A 14,895-nucleotide genomic window follows, 5' to 3' on the forward strand; every position below is an offset into this window, starting at 1 on the left:
CATGCATTATATCAGTATGTATGTATGTATGTATGTATGTATGTATGTATGTATGTATTGTAAATTTGTAGGGAAAAGTACCAGGGGTAGTTTGGTAAATTTGGAACTTCCAGGGGGCATTCTGGTAAATAGACGAGCTTCCAAGGGTATCCTGGTACTTTTCCCAAATTTGTATGTATGTATGTATGCATCATGCATGCATGTATTGTATGTATGTATGTATGTATTGTATGTGTGTATGTATGCATGTATGCATGTATTGTATGTATGTATGAATACAGTCTTTTCATGTCATCTCTATGACATCTCTGTATATTAGTATGTAAATATCTTTGCTTCACAAGTGGTTATCCCTGGTAGGGCCCAATTTATTATAGTCCAAGAATGAGGGATTACATGGGGACTCTTTGGTGTATATGCTCTTAATATACTGGCTTTGTTTGCAAACAATTTTTGGCAAGATTTACTAAATAATTTACCTCCGTTTGACCACTTGTGTATCGTTTGAAGATTTCAACATGCTTGAGGATCCCATGATTGAATGGGAGGTGGCTCAACTACGATACATGGACATGAACTGGCAATCTGGGAACAACAATTAGTGTTTTCCTTACAAATGTTAGATGCTTGGCATGGTCCTTCGTTGGTTCATACAGAATCTTCACTCCTTTTTCCACTATCAGATAGGCATTTAAATGGCACCAATTTATTTCGCTTTGATAAATTCTATGTATCCAGCAAGATTCTTTCTTCATCTACTAGCACAATACATATAATGTCGGGAACTACCTTTTCAGAGATCATGCTTCGGTTATATCCTTTCCATATCGAATCAATGTTTTCAAGACTTTTCTATTCTAAAGATTCCGGAAATTTTGTTGTTAGACAATAGCTTTTCATTGCAAGTGGCTAGATTATGGTCTCAAAAAAATGTTTTACAAGACTCAATGGCCATGAGGGTAGCTAATGGCTTACAAGAAAACTCATAATTTTTCTGACGTAAATCTAAGGAAAGGTTTTGTATGCTTCAGCAACAGGAGAAATGGTGTCATACTTTTCTAATTTCTTTAGAGTGGTTACAAAAACGTTATCCACTTTGTGTTTGGATCGTTGAGCAACTTGGAACAGCAAGTCAAAACAAGAACTTGCTATACTTCTAGAAAAGCGAGCAGAATTTCATTATTGTCAAATGGCATCTAAGGGGACCCAAATGGGAGATAAAAACACATCTGAATTTTTTCATGCAATCATGCCCCATCATAATGTGGTTTGAATCAAACATTTACAACATGAGAATGGGTCCATCTCATTACACCCACATGCGATGAGAAAGAAAGAAAGAAAAGAAAGATATATTAACGTCTTCTAAGACCAAAATTGGCCCATGAGACAATTGCTTTACAACGAAAATGGCGTATTTACCCATTCATCGAAAGTAAAAATAAAAAATAAAATAAAGGGAAAAGTACCAGGATACCCCTGGAAGTTCGTCTATTTACCAGAATGCCCCTGGAAGTTCTAATTTTACCAAACTACCCCTATGTCCAGAAAATTACACTTTATAAAGTAATTATACACTCAAATCTTTGGTAAATAGGGCTTGTAGATTTGAGTGTATAATTACTTTATAAAGTGTAATTTTCTGGACATAGAGGTAGTTTGGTAAATTTGGAACTTCTCGGGGCATTCTAGTAAATAGACGAACTTCTAGGGGTATCCTGGTACTTTTCCCTAAAATAAAATACAATAAAACTTAAGCTAAAGATTTCTAGTAAAAAAACATGTGTTATAAGGAAATGTCTTTATATTAGGCCGAGTTTCATTTTCATCCAAGTCTCTCGAAAAGAAGCGGGAGGTCAAAGGGTTCCAATGTGGATGCAGCTTGTGGTCCCAATGTAAAAGGTACCCCAACCATAGCTTCTAGGCAGTGTAGCTCACGTTCCCTTATCTTCTTAATCGTTTCTACTCCACGTTGAGGAACTTTGAAGCCTAACATCCAAGGACGTTTGGTTGTTCTTTGCATTTCTGCTTCATCAAGAGAGAGGCCGAGTGGTGTAGGTGTGTCCACATTCATTGTCTCCCCTTGCTCCTAAAAAATTGCATGAGTTACATGTTGGTGCATACTAAAAGGGTTATGGTTAAGACTTTGTAATTTATTCTCCCTATGTTGTTTTAGATCTAAGATATACCTACCTAGTCTCTTTATATTTGGCGTATCTAATAGTTTGGAGAGGGTGGGAGAGGGTCCTAGTATGTCTTGGTATTTCACCCTTATCTCAGTATAAGTTGGACACTTGCATGTAAAGTGATACTCATCCTCTATCTCTATGTGACATAACCTACATAGCCTTTCCTCTCTAGGAACTCTATTAGCACGACCATTCTCAATCTCAAGTTGGTGAGATGATATCCTAAGTTGTCCTATGGCCTCCCTTAGTGCATTTGATAAGAATGTATCTAGATATTTTGGTCGTGTAATAAAACCTAACTTAGAGAAGTGTAAGAAGTGTTCCTTATAGTACAACATTTTGGATGGGAGTGGCTCTCGCGGAGTGATCAATTTAAATCGGGTGTAAATTTGCCATATTTCTTGGCGTATTACTTTATTATAGTCTTCATGAGAGATTAAAGTTTGATGAGTCCCATGGTTGTACTTAAGGGGAGGTAGGTTATTAATGTATATACCATTTGCAAGTAACCAACTCACTACATTGCTATACCAAGAGCTAGTGTCTCTGGACTCATATACAGATCGGGATGCCTCAAATGCTCGACAAGATATCCTATCTTGTGGTTGGTTATGTATCCGATGAATAAAAACTACCACTTGGAAAAGTGCTTCTACTAACATCAAGGGCAAACTGAACTCTACTCTAATAATGTTATGAGGTACTATCGATTTGCTTCGGAGTTGACGTGATAACATCATCACCAAAGTTCTCTTTAATTGCATCCACATGACAGATGGTAAACCTGGAGCCCATAATACTAATGCATACATGAGAGAAGGGGTCACTAATGAGTCGAAGGGTCATCCCTTAGTATGTAGTTCTTGAAAGTATGTATGGTGGCATTGTCTCTCTAAGAGTGAGAGGGATGCATACCCTCTCGTTAGCCTATCTTTGGTTGCCTGGGTCATCGAGAATTTACCTAAACAAGTACTAAAAGTGACTCCCAAATATACATATGATCCAACTACGTCAACTGGGTTATGAGAGAGGATTAAGTGACATTTACTCCTCACTCAAGACAATGTATGAAAGATAAGGACTTTCGTTTTCGCTAGATTCACTACCAGTCCTCGTTGTGTGCAAAAGTCATCTAGGGCATTGAGATGCTTTTGTAGGTTGTGTTCAGACTCTGAGAGCAAGACAATGTCGTCTGCGTAGAGTAAGAGACTAACTTGCGTACCCCCAATGGCTACTCTGTTGCCTCCCTTACGAGCAATGAAATCAGTGATTTCATCAATGTAGATCCCAAAAAGAGTCGGTGATAGGGGCCAACCCTGTTTTACACCAGTGGTGCTGGTGAAGCAATCAGATAGGCCACCTAGGCATCTTATGCACCCAGAGACTTGCTCATATAGAGGATAGATGGCCTAGATCATGTCATTTGGTATCCCCAAGCTTTTAAGCCTATCAAACAACCTCTCCCTAAGAATTGTGTCAAAGGCTTTACGGAAGTCCACAAAGCAACAATATAGTTTCTTCTTGCAAGCCTTCGTCTGGTCAATTAAGCATCTAAGTGTGAAGATATGGTCAATAGTGGAGAAGGCTTGTCTAAAGCCAACATGCTCAGGTGCTCAAAGACTTAAGGTTTCCATATAATCGTTGAGCTCTACTTCCATTGTTGCACCATATAGTTTAGTGAGCGTATGACCTATCATAATGGTCCTATATGTATTTGGGTCCATTGGGTTCCCTCCTTTATGTATAGGGGCCATTGTGGTGGAAAACCCTCAGTGAGGGCATGGTTGAAGATTAGAGTGAGAAAAGGGGCTAGGCACTCTCGAGCATATATGATGTGTTCGGCTCGCAATCCTGTGTGGTCCATGGATTTCCTATGTTGTAATCTTTTTATGACCTTTGTGACCCTAGAGGTCATAAAAAGTGTCCCCATGGTAGGTCAAGGTATGGAAGACATTGGAATGGATGATTGGTTCGGGACATGGTAGAGTCTCTCGATATATGTGTGCCAAATATTGGGATCCTCGATGGGTGTTTGTGGTCACAGCTTGCGCAATTCCTACTCATGAGCATATGGTAGAGTTCTCAATATTGGGATGCTTCCCAAGCTCATCTTTTACGACATGTCATCTTGCGCATCTCTTTTCGAGCCTGTACTGAGGAAATAGTACCACTAAGTCACGACACTTTAAGTTGTCTATACAACTCTCTACAATCCTCGCCATGCCACTTGTTCTGTGGCATAGACCCTATTCTACTATGATTGGAGTGTTGCATGTATGGGAAGCTACTAATTGCTACTGAGTGAAGGATGTGTGCGAGTTTTGTAGTGAGGTTCTCTAAAGGCAAGGAAGAATCAAAAGAGGAGAGATGGGCTTGAACATGTCGGGAGTAGATGTCAGCGGGCTCATGCGTGAAATGTATTATGGTGTGATGGGCTGGTTGACTAGAGTTGGTGGCATGGGAGGTGTCGCATTTTAGCTCAAAGTATAGGAAGCTATGGTCTACACCAATGGGGCATGGGGACACCCAGTAGGAGTTAACCATGTGGGTAGCTTCAAGGCGTCCTATTAGGTAATCAATTGTGCTTTCCCCTCCTCCATGTGGGAAACATGTGAGCTCTTCCGAGCTCGGCCATTTGGCTAAACCATTATATATGATCATCTAGTGTCGGCTTCCAAGTTCAAGCAGATGACGGCCAAAGCTTGTGCGTCTACACCTTGATCTTTTTATCTACGTGTGATGCATATGGCTAAAGGGTCGACATTCACCATTTCTAGGTTTTTATCCATTTGAAATATTGTGCATTTTTAGGATTGGGTTCTCGCATTGAAATCTCCTACGAGGAAGACTTCCCCTTGAGAAGAATATTGGATTATGTCATCCGATAAAGGTTCATATGGAGAAGGCCCATGTGGTGCTCCTTCATCAACTATACTCGCCTCTCCAACCATTTTATATTGGGATCCTTTCAGGGGAAGTAACAAACAACGATAAATTTTGCCCGCTAGTGAGGACTTTCACCCACATAAAACAGGCTTCTGGGTCTATCTTTAGTATTTCTATCCTCTTATGTATCTTTCTCCGAAATAGTATTGCAACCCCTCTAGAACCTCTAGTGGTGTGTCGATGTGAGGTTTTTCTAAAGACAGATTCCCAACAAAAACCTTCAACTCGTGTTAGTCCTCTATTTGGGCTTTGATGTGTTTCTACTAAGAAAAGTATATTAGATACCTTCAAAATCTCCTCTAGATGGCCAGGGTGTGTCCAAAGTGCACCATTACAATTCCATAAAGTCATCCTAATTTTGTTGTCTGTCACATGGGCCACATGTTGTCAGTGGGCAGCACGATCATTTATTATCACTCATCCGTCTCGGTAAAAGGCGTGATGCCCTTCTTTATGAGCTTGTATGACTCACGACATACAATTTTTATGGTGCTCAATTTGCATCTTGGTGAGGTCTTCATCTAGGTAGATAGGGTCCCTGCCTAATCCTCGAAGAATTGGTCTCTTCTTAAAAAATAAGTCTTTAAACTAAAGGACTAAAGCTCTCTTCCTCGTAGTGTCACGTCCAACCCTCCAAGTTTTGGTGATTGGTAGGGCCTCTATATACCCTAACATTTTCCCGAGTGTTTGTGCATCTTCGTCAAGAGATACGCTTTCCTTGAGCCTACTGACACATACATTTAGGCGTCGAGCTTGATGCATTTTCTCTTCCTCAAGGGTAGTTTTTACAATATTTTCATCCTTTAGTTCCTTTTTAATGTTGCATTTTACTACATCGACCCAACCGGTTTTCACTAATTCCATGTCACTTCTTACCTCTTCCTTAACCTTTTTAATCTCGTCCTTAATATCCTCTAGGGAGGATATTTCACCATCTTCCCTAGGGGTCTCGAGGTCGTTAACTTGTTTTTGAAGGTTCATGTTTTCTATTTTGAGTTTCGCTATTTCAACTATAAGCATCTCTTTTTCTTCCTTATCTTTTTGCTTCTGAGATTCGATCTATTTTGCCCATTTTTCTATTTTAACTAAATGGTTAAAGACATCTAAGAATTATTCCTTACTTATAGTTTCTTCGTGTGTTTCCTTATTGTCTTTAATTCGTTTAGAGGTCATGTTGTAATTCAAAAGATAGAAGAATATGAAAAAGACGAAAAGGATAGAAAACTTAGTCGAGCATTGGTGGATGTCTCCGTCATTCACTTCTTGGGCTCGCAATCAACCTGCCATGAAAAAAAACCTCGTGTGCCATGTACAAGCGCACTGCATGACAACTTTATCAAGAAGATGCACTCTCTTCTTTACTCGGTCGAGGCGTAGGCGACAATGGAAGTGACGCAAACGACGGCTATGGCAGTGGCGGTAGACAATGATGACGATGACATCAACGACAACAGACGACGGCAACGGCAACAAAAGAGCCGTTAGCAGCCATTAGAGAGAGAGAGATGGCCACACGCTACTATTCTAAACCACTATCATCGGAAACTCTTTCCACTAAGGATTTAACACGGTAGTCCTGTGTTTGGAATAAGTTGGAACCTAGAATAACATTGTGCATGAATGACCAACTTCAAGAAGCCTTTACTTATGACAAAATGAGTGAAGCACTTCAAGCTTTGCGTATACATAGTTGCCCATGTATGGATGGTTTACCCCAACGTTCTTCATTAAATATTGGATTTGTTCAAGGCATATTTATGTACAACTTTCCAACAAAATTTTCGTGATGGAGAAGGACTAATTCACCTTATTCCTAAGTCTGAGGGCCATTCACTAAACATCAAGAAATGACGCCCTATAACAATACTCAAGATGGTTTATAAAATATTGGCTAAAGCATTTAGTATACGCCTTCGTACTATATTATATGCAGTTATTCACCCAACCCAAATAGGGTTCGTTTGAGAAAGAAGTATCTTGGATAATGTTTATACATTTTGTGAATCTATTGCACTGGCAACCAAATCCAAACAAAAGTTGGCAATTGTGATGCTTGATTTTGAGAAAGCTTATGACCGTGTTGATTGAGATGCTTTGCAATGTGCATTGGTTAGATTTGGTTTCTCTCAGGAATGGATAACAAGTATTTCCTCATTATATAGTTTAGCTCAAATTTGAGCCTTATTGGCTGGAAATTATGGCCCTCTTTTTTCTATTACATGGTCAGTTAGACAAGGCTACCCTTTGGCTCCTTTCTTATTTCTATTTTTTGTTGAGGTAATAATTTTCTCTTTGAATTGCTAATAACATTGGTTTACGTGGACTATGTATCCCATTCTCAAATGTAGAATTACGAGAAGCTAAATTTGCGGATGACATTGCCCTATATTTACAAGGTAATTTGGATAACTTCCATAAAACTAAAATGAACCTAACTACATTTTGTAAGGCTTTAGGTGAACTTGTCAATTGGAACAAATCCATGGCATTTTGGGTTGGGAATGAAGACCCTATGGAGTCCACGCCCGCAATTTCGATGGATTCCGCAAGGTACCCCAATTCAGTACCTAGGTTTTACAATAGGTATTGATTTATCAACAGAAAATCAAGTGTGAACAATAGCCCAAACGCGCACAAAACTTGACACCATGCCCGACTATAATGGAAAGACCACAAGAAAACATTTGATGTTGAACTTGTCATGGCTATCATACAGGACATGAATGCCCACTCATGCATCAATGACGCCCCCAATACTACAAGTGGTGCAAAGCATTTGCCCATGCACGCACAAGAAAATTGTTGGAAGGCACCAAGTGGGAGGTTCAGACAAGGGCCATTCATTGAATAACCTAGATCCCAACTAGAGCAAATCGTCCAACCCCACCTACCATTCTACCACAACCACCACCACTACCTCAAATTAGAACCCAATTGGCCGAGTTAGAGCACGACAAAGATGAAAGGACTCAGGTTAGGGAGGGTGTACACCCATATGAATACGAGGGCCAATATCAATACAATGATTACGATGTTGAAGATGGATTCCTCTCCCACTTCATCAATTATGAGAGCGACCAAATACTGGTCTACGTCTTGAAAGTGAACAAAGAGGTTCACCAATTAGGCACAAAGGTGGACCAAGATGACCGAAAACTCAAATGCTTCAATTGTTAACTCCCCCACATGGTTAGTGAGTGCCCAACAAAGCATGAATACTACAATCACATGACACACCATCCCCAATACAATCAATATGGAGCATCATACCCACACATCCTTTGACTTCTTCAAACCAACGACACAAGAGCTCATTGCTTGGTTCAGCGTGAAGCCTCTGTCTTGGATGTGGGAGAGAGCATTTAGTGTCAAACTTCCCCAAAAAGAAAAAGTGACAAGCCTATTCTCAATCATACATCTCAACAATAGGGACAAATGTGATTGCATGTGCACAAAGAATAGCCACAACCTCAAACACCAAATGCAAGGGACACAAATTGCGATACCAAAGAAAGGGAAGCCACGAAAGTCACAAATAAATCATTCCAACCGGCTTATACAAACCCCGTTAGAGGGAGAGGAAGCAGTTGAGACTCCTGCTAAAAACCTGGCCTAGGGATTACCAACATACCTCACCACTCACCCAAATCATATGGAGGAAAAACAATGTGTTGAGGAGTACATCAAACTTTTTAAACAAGAAGAAGTTGAACATGTAACACCTAGTTTACCAAGCTTGAACTTTAGTCAACTTTAAAATGAACCATTATCCCACCTCAACACAACATCACACCCCATGAGGAGAAAGCCCTCGTCACTAAAGCATACATGAATGCACCCTTGAAAAGAAGTAAACATGGAATTACTCCAACAAATCATTGCACTCAAAATTAAATTATCCCTAAGAGAAGTGATTGAGCAATGTGGATCTTAGCTAACTGCCAATCATATCTTTAACCACATACTTTCCAAAGACTTCAAGGTCACACTCGAAGAATTGTTAAACCTAAACACACAACCCTAGCATGACGTACTAAGACAACTCAATTGTGAACTCTCAGTTGGGTATGGGGAACCAGTTCTCTCAAATTCCCTTATTGTCATATTAACACGCTGTCGTGAAGAAAATCGGCCTTAGGCGGAATTGGTGAAAAAGGTGTATGAACCGGCCCTTATGCGCGGGCACAAGTATTGATAAGGTGTACATAATTAGGAATAGGTTGGCTGATGTAAATATACTAAGTAGTACAGATTTGTTAGCTAGGAAATCGATGCATATCTCTGTCCGAAGGGACAGAAAATAAAGGTGATATGACCAGGATGTAATGGTCCCTCCCCGGCGGCCTATAAAGGGAAGGGGAGAAGACTGAAAGGGTATTGCATTTTTTGTGAGGACGAGGTGTTGTCGAACTGGGAACCGAGCTCTCCTCTATCGTTGTTTTCTACAGGTTCTCTGAGTCGGTTGCCTCTGCTTCAAGGAAAACCGTGTGCTTCCGACAAAGGCTCTACTGCGTGTGTGCATGGGTGTGTGATTGTCTGGGTTGGTTCTATTGCCAGCTATCCGGCTGTAATCTTGCAAACACTCTACCCTTTACTGTTATTGGAATTGAATCTCTTGTTTCCCTCTCTATATATTTTTGTGAGTCTCTCTTTTACACGAGTGTGTATCTTGTTCAGATATGCATTGGTGGTTCATTCAGTCTTCATCATCTAGTTGATCGGCTGATATCATATTTAATCTAACTTCCGAAACATGTCAAACATCTCTCAACACAAGTTTGCACCCGGTTGAGGTTACCAAACACACATCTCCTATGCCAGCAATTCGACATGCCCCTTCATTTCCCATCTTTATAGATCTAAGATCTCTGGCTCTATAAGATGAAAAGCATTTCCGGTCAGGGGTTAGGTGGGATGACGCACCCGAATCGACCACCCATGTCAATTCATTGCCGACAAGGTTCACTTTGTTTTGTTCACTGATGAGCAACAACTCCTCCTCACTTGTCACGATCGTTGAGGTGTTCTTGTTGTCTAGTATCTTCATCGGCTGAACACCGTTAGCTCCCCCTTTCTCTTTTCGGAAGTGCCCCGGCTTCCTGCAGTAGACGCACGTGGGCCATCCCCTCGACTTTGACCTCATCCTTGATTTCTCCCGATTTTGGGGACTTCGATTTTTGTCTCTTCCTCCATTCATGTCACTTTCCGTGACCAAGGCCTTTGGGTCGGCAATGGACTCCTTGTCCTTCCGGCGAGCTTCCTCGTTTAATAAGCTTGACTTCACCTGCTCTAGGGATAAATGGTTCCCTTCCGGTCAGGCGTTGCCCAATTGACAACGAGTGTCTCTGAGCTGTTCGGAAGGGAACCCGGCAACAATAATGTTAATACCTCATCAACAATAGGTATTTCTAGAGAGATGGTTTGATTTATGATTCCTTTGAAGGCTTTCAGGTGCTCCGCCATGTTGGAGCCATCCTAATACCTCAGTCTCACTATCTTCCTGAAGACTAAGACTCTATTTATGGCGTTCTTGTTCTCGACATGAACCCAATCTTCTTCCACAGAACTTCTGCATTTGTCTCCTCGTTGAAGTTTGAAAAAGAATACATGCGGAAGCTTAACAGACACAACCAGGTAACAAAAGACAAAAGACAAAGAAGGTTTAATGGAAAGCTTAACCAACACAATGTACGCGGAAGAGACAGAGAAAGCAGAACACAAAAAACTCTATTCCAAAACAATACTCTAAAACTCTGTACATAGGATGTGCTCAGAGAGCACTTTTATACAGCTCCATACGGACTGACAGAAGTACTGACATGTACTTCAATGCTCATGAATGAGCACTTACACTAACTCCCAAAATATATTTCTCCGCGGAATATCTATCCAACAACCTCCCGGTTTACGCACCGCTACGGCCTCACGTTGCGCACCCGGTTTATGCACCCGGTCTACGCACTTGTTTATGCAACCAATGTTGAGCTTGTATCTCAACACTCCCCCTCAAGCTAAATTTGAGGTTCCGCCTGCTCTTTGAGTTCTTCGCTCCGGCTTCTCCTGGCTTCACACCTCAGTCGTGCTCCTCGACACATTTGATTCCGCGCACCTCGACCCTTTCAGTCGGCTTGTTTGCTCATGTGGTCTTTCCCAAGTCCCTTGTTGTCACAGTGTTGGCTCCACTCTCGCTGCCCTTTCTTCTACTTGGCCTTTAGTTGATTCGGCGTCCCCGAATCAAACTTTCGAACCGAATCGATTGTCTCTAATTCGTTTTCAATCTTCAGGCCCTTGACCACATCTGATCATGTCTTGGTCTTGGCCTTCTTGCCCTCCTTGGCTTCATCTCCCCCTGGTTCGGCTGACTCCGGCTCCTCCCTTCGGTTGCTACCCCTGTTTCCGCCTTCGACTTCTTTAGCCGACTCGAAATCGAATTCTTCGTCTGACTCGGCTTTGTTGTCACTTTAGCTCCTTTCCTGCTCCCTTTCCTAGTCTTTTCTCCCCCTCAAGTTCGGCACGTCGAGGTGCCGCAAACCAAGCACACCCGAGAATTGCCACAACTTGTCGAGACCAAGGGGCTATTGGGAAATCGGTCTCTCTAGATGGGATCCGATGATGAATAAAGAGGACCCGATGAGAACCGGAAGAGATCTGGAAACCGGAGGAAACCCGGTGAGAACCGGAAGAGAAGACATATCTGTAAATATGTTTTTTGAGTAAGCCTATTGAAGCTATATTTGTAAATAGCCCTAAGCTCATATAAGTATAAATATGACCTAGGGCAATCACTTTGTAATGCAATTGTCATATTGTTGTATGTGCATAATTATTATTCAGAGAGCGACAGAGAGAGAGAGAGAGTAGCTACGAGCACTCTCTGTTGTAACTATTGTCTGGCGAAGATCACGAGCACGAGGTCGTTGCCTTTGTTCCTCCACTTTGTATTTCCTCTCATATAGTGATAGTTGGAGTCCGTGGGCTCCCGTGGTTTTTCCCTATTAGGGTTTTCCACACAAACGTCCTGTGTCATTTCTGTGTACTCGTTCATTCCCATTTCTGTGATTCAAGACTCGGTTGTGGCTGAGCGATATTCCGCACTATTCTCATCAAATTGGTATCAGAGCAAATAAGACAAGAAATGGAAGAGACGTTCGGCGACATGTTGAAGCTCACCGGCTCCAAGTACTTAGTGTGGAAGTCGAAGATGAGGGGCATGCTGGTGGTTAAATATCTTTGGTTGCCTGTTCAGTTCGGGGACAAGAGACCGGATAAGATCGGCGCCACAGTGTGGGAGGTGATGCACATGAAGACGATTACATACATCCGGTGTTTCATCGACATGAGCCCGTACAACAACTTCAATGAAGAGGGCAAGGCTCATGAACTTTGGGAGAAGATTGACATCATGTTCCAGAACAAGAATGTTGTCAATCGGGTTTCGGTATTCTGGAAGCTAGTGAGGCTCCGATACCAAGATGGCTCCAGTATGGCGGAGCACATGAATGCCTTCTAGGGACTGATCCATCAAGCAACCTCGTTGGAAGTACCTCTCGCCGATGAGGTACTCGCATTGCTCCTGCTCGGTTCCCTCCCGAATAGCTGGGAGACGTTAGTTGTCACGTTGGGCAACGCCGGGCCGGAAGGAAAGCAATTGTCCCTAGCAAGGGTAAAATCAAGCTTGCTAGATGAAGAAGCTCGCCGGAAGGACCGGGAGACCGAGACCGATCTGAAGGCCTTGGTCACGAAAGATGACCACAACCGGGGAAGAGGCCGGTATCGGAGTCCCCAAAACCGGGACAAGTCAAGGAGGAGGTCGAAGTCGAGGGGGGAGGCCCACGTGCTTCTATTGCAGGAAGCCAGGACACTTCCAAAAGAATTGTTGGCACTTTCAAAAAGAGAAAGAAACCGGCACCACCAATTCGAAGAAGAGTTCAGACCGAAACAGTTCGGACCGGAGAGGCCTGGATAGGAAAGGAACGTCGGCAATCGCGACAAGTGAAGAAGAACTGATGCTCATTACCAAGGAGAATGAGTTAAACCTTGTCGGCAACGAGACAACATGGGTTGTCGATTCTGGAGCGTCGTTCCACCTTACTCTTGACTGGAGATGCTTCTCATCCTACACAGCTGATGATCATGGTTGTGTCCGGATGGGAAATGAAGTTACATGCCGAATTTTCGGCATAGGAGATGTGTTGTTGACGACACCAACCAGATGCAAGTTGCTGCTGAAGGATGTCTAACACATTCCGGAGTTATGAAGTTCAGCAAAGGGAACCTAATAGTGGCTCGAGCCCGGAAGGTCAACACATTGTACTTGATGAATGCCCGGATATGTCGGGAAGAAGTGAACGTAGCATCTGACACTACCGGTGAGCTGTGGCACAAAAGATTGTGTCACATGAGTGAGAAGGGGATGAAGAGACTTGCTGAAGACAATCTCATTCCGGTGAAGGACGTGCAACTTGAGAAGTGCACCGATTGTTTTGCCGGCAAGCAAAACCGAACCTGCTTCCAGTCAAGACCGCCGATGAGACGGAATGCACCACTTGAGTTGGTGCATACAGATGTGTGTCAAGTGGACATGAAATCACATGTTGGATCGCAATACTTCGTGACATTCATAGACGACCACAACTGGAAGCTATGGGTCTCACCGTTGAAGACGAAGGATCATGTGTTATCCGTCTTCAAGGAGCTCCACGTGAGAGCGGAAAGAGAAACCTTCCAGAAGCTGAAGGCGGTTCGAGCAGATAACGGAGGAGAATACCGAGGGCAATTCGAGGAGTATTGCCGATCGAAGGGAATCCAGCTTGAATTCACTGTGCTGAAGACGCCAGAATTGAACGAGCTGGCCGAAAGGATGAACCGGACCATAATGGAGAGAGTCTGGATCATGCTCACACATGCCAAGTTACCCAAGACGTTTTGGGCTGAGGCGCTGACGACGACGACCTACGTGATAAATAGATCACCCTCAGTACCCTTGGGAGGAGACTCACCTCAGAAAGTATGGACCAGTAAAGATGTATCTTACCGGCATTTGAAGGTGTTCGGGTGTCTCGCATACATGCATGTGGCGAATGACAAGAGAGCAAAGTTGGATCTGAAGTCTCGGCCATGCATATTCCTTAGATACGGTGACGATGAGTTCGGTTACTAGGTGTGGGATCTGGTCAACAAGAAGGTGTTCCAGAGTTGGGACATAGTCTTCATGGAAGACAAGACCATTGCCGACTGGGAGTCAGAGAAGAAGATGATCAACTCCGGATCATCCAATGAAAACCGGCCTGTGGACACAGAGACCTACCTGGTTGAAAACAAGATGTTAGCTGGTAACCGGATGACACTTGACGAACCAGCCGAATTTGGACAAGAAGCTGAACCGACCGAAGAAGAAGAAGACAATGGAACCAAGGTACAATGTCGGAAATCCACCAAGGTACAAGGCCTGAATCGTGGTGAAGGGCTTCCAACAAAAGAAAGGAGTGGACTTCGATGAGATCTTTGCCTCAGTAGTAAAGATGACATCCATCCGGATGGTATTGGGCATAGTGGCAAGCATGGACATCGAGGTAGAGCAACTGGACGTGAAGATGGCATTCCTCCATGGTGACCTCAAAGAGGAGATCTACATGCATCAACCAGAAGGATTGTAGGAGAAAGGGAAGGAACACCTGGTGCGCCGGCTAAAGAAGAGCTTATACGGACTGAAGCACGCTCCCCGGCAATGGTACCGAAAATTCGACTCCTTTATGACCGA

At 42.8% G+C, this 14,895-nt stretch overlaps 1 pseudogene; it reads right to left on the bottom strand.

The window, feature by feature from the left end:
- Positions 1-1,005: 1,005 nt before the first annotated feature.
- Positions 1,006-10,598, bottom strand: LOC147860910 (uncharacterized; annotated as a pseudogene).
- Between the last annotated feature and the right edge of the window lie 4,297 nt (positions 10,599-14,895).

The sequence above is a fragment of the Azolla caroliniana genome, unplaced genomic scaffold (assembly GCF_043228905.1).
Source record: "Azolla caroliniana isolate FFs.n. ecotype wild unplaced genomic scaffold, voAzoCaro1.0.p SCAF_8, whole genome shotgun sequence".
Taxonomy (NCBI): Eukaryota; Viridiplantae; Streptophyta; class Polypodiopsida; order Salviniales; family Salviniaceae; genus Azolla; species Azolla caroliniana.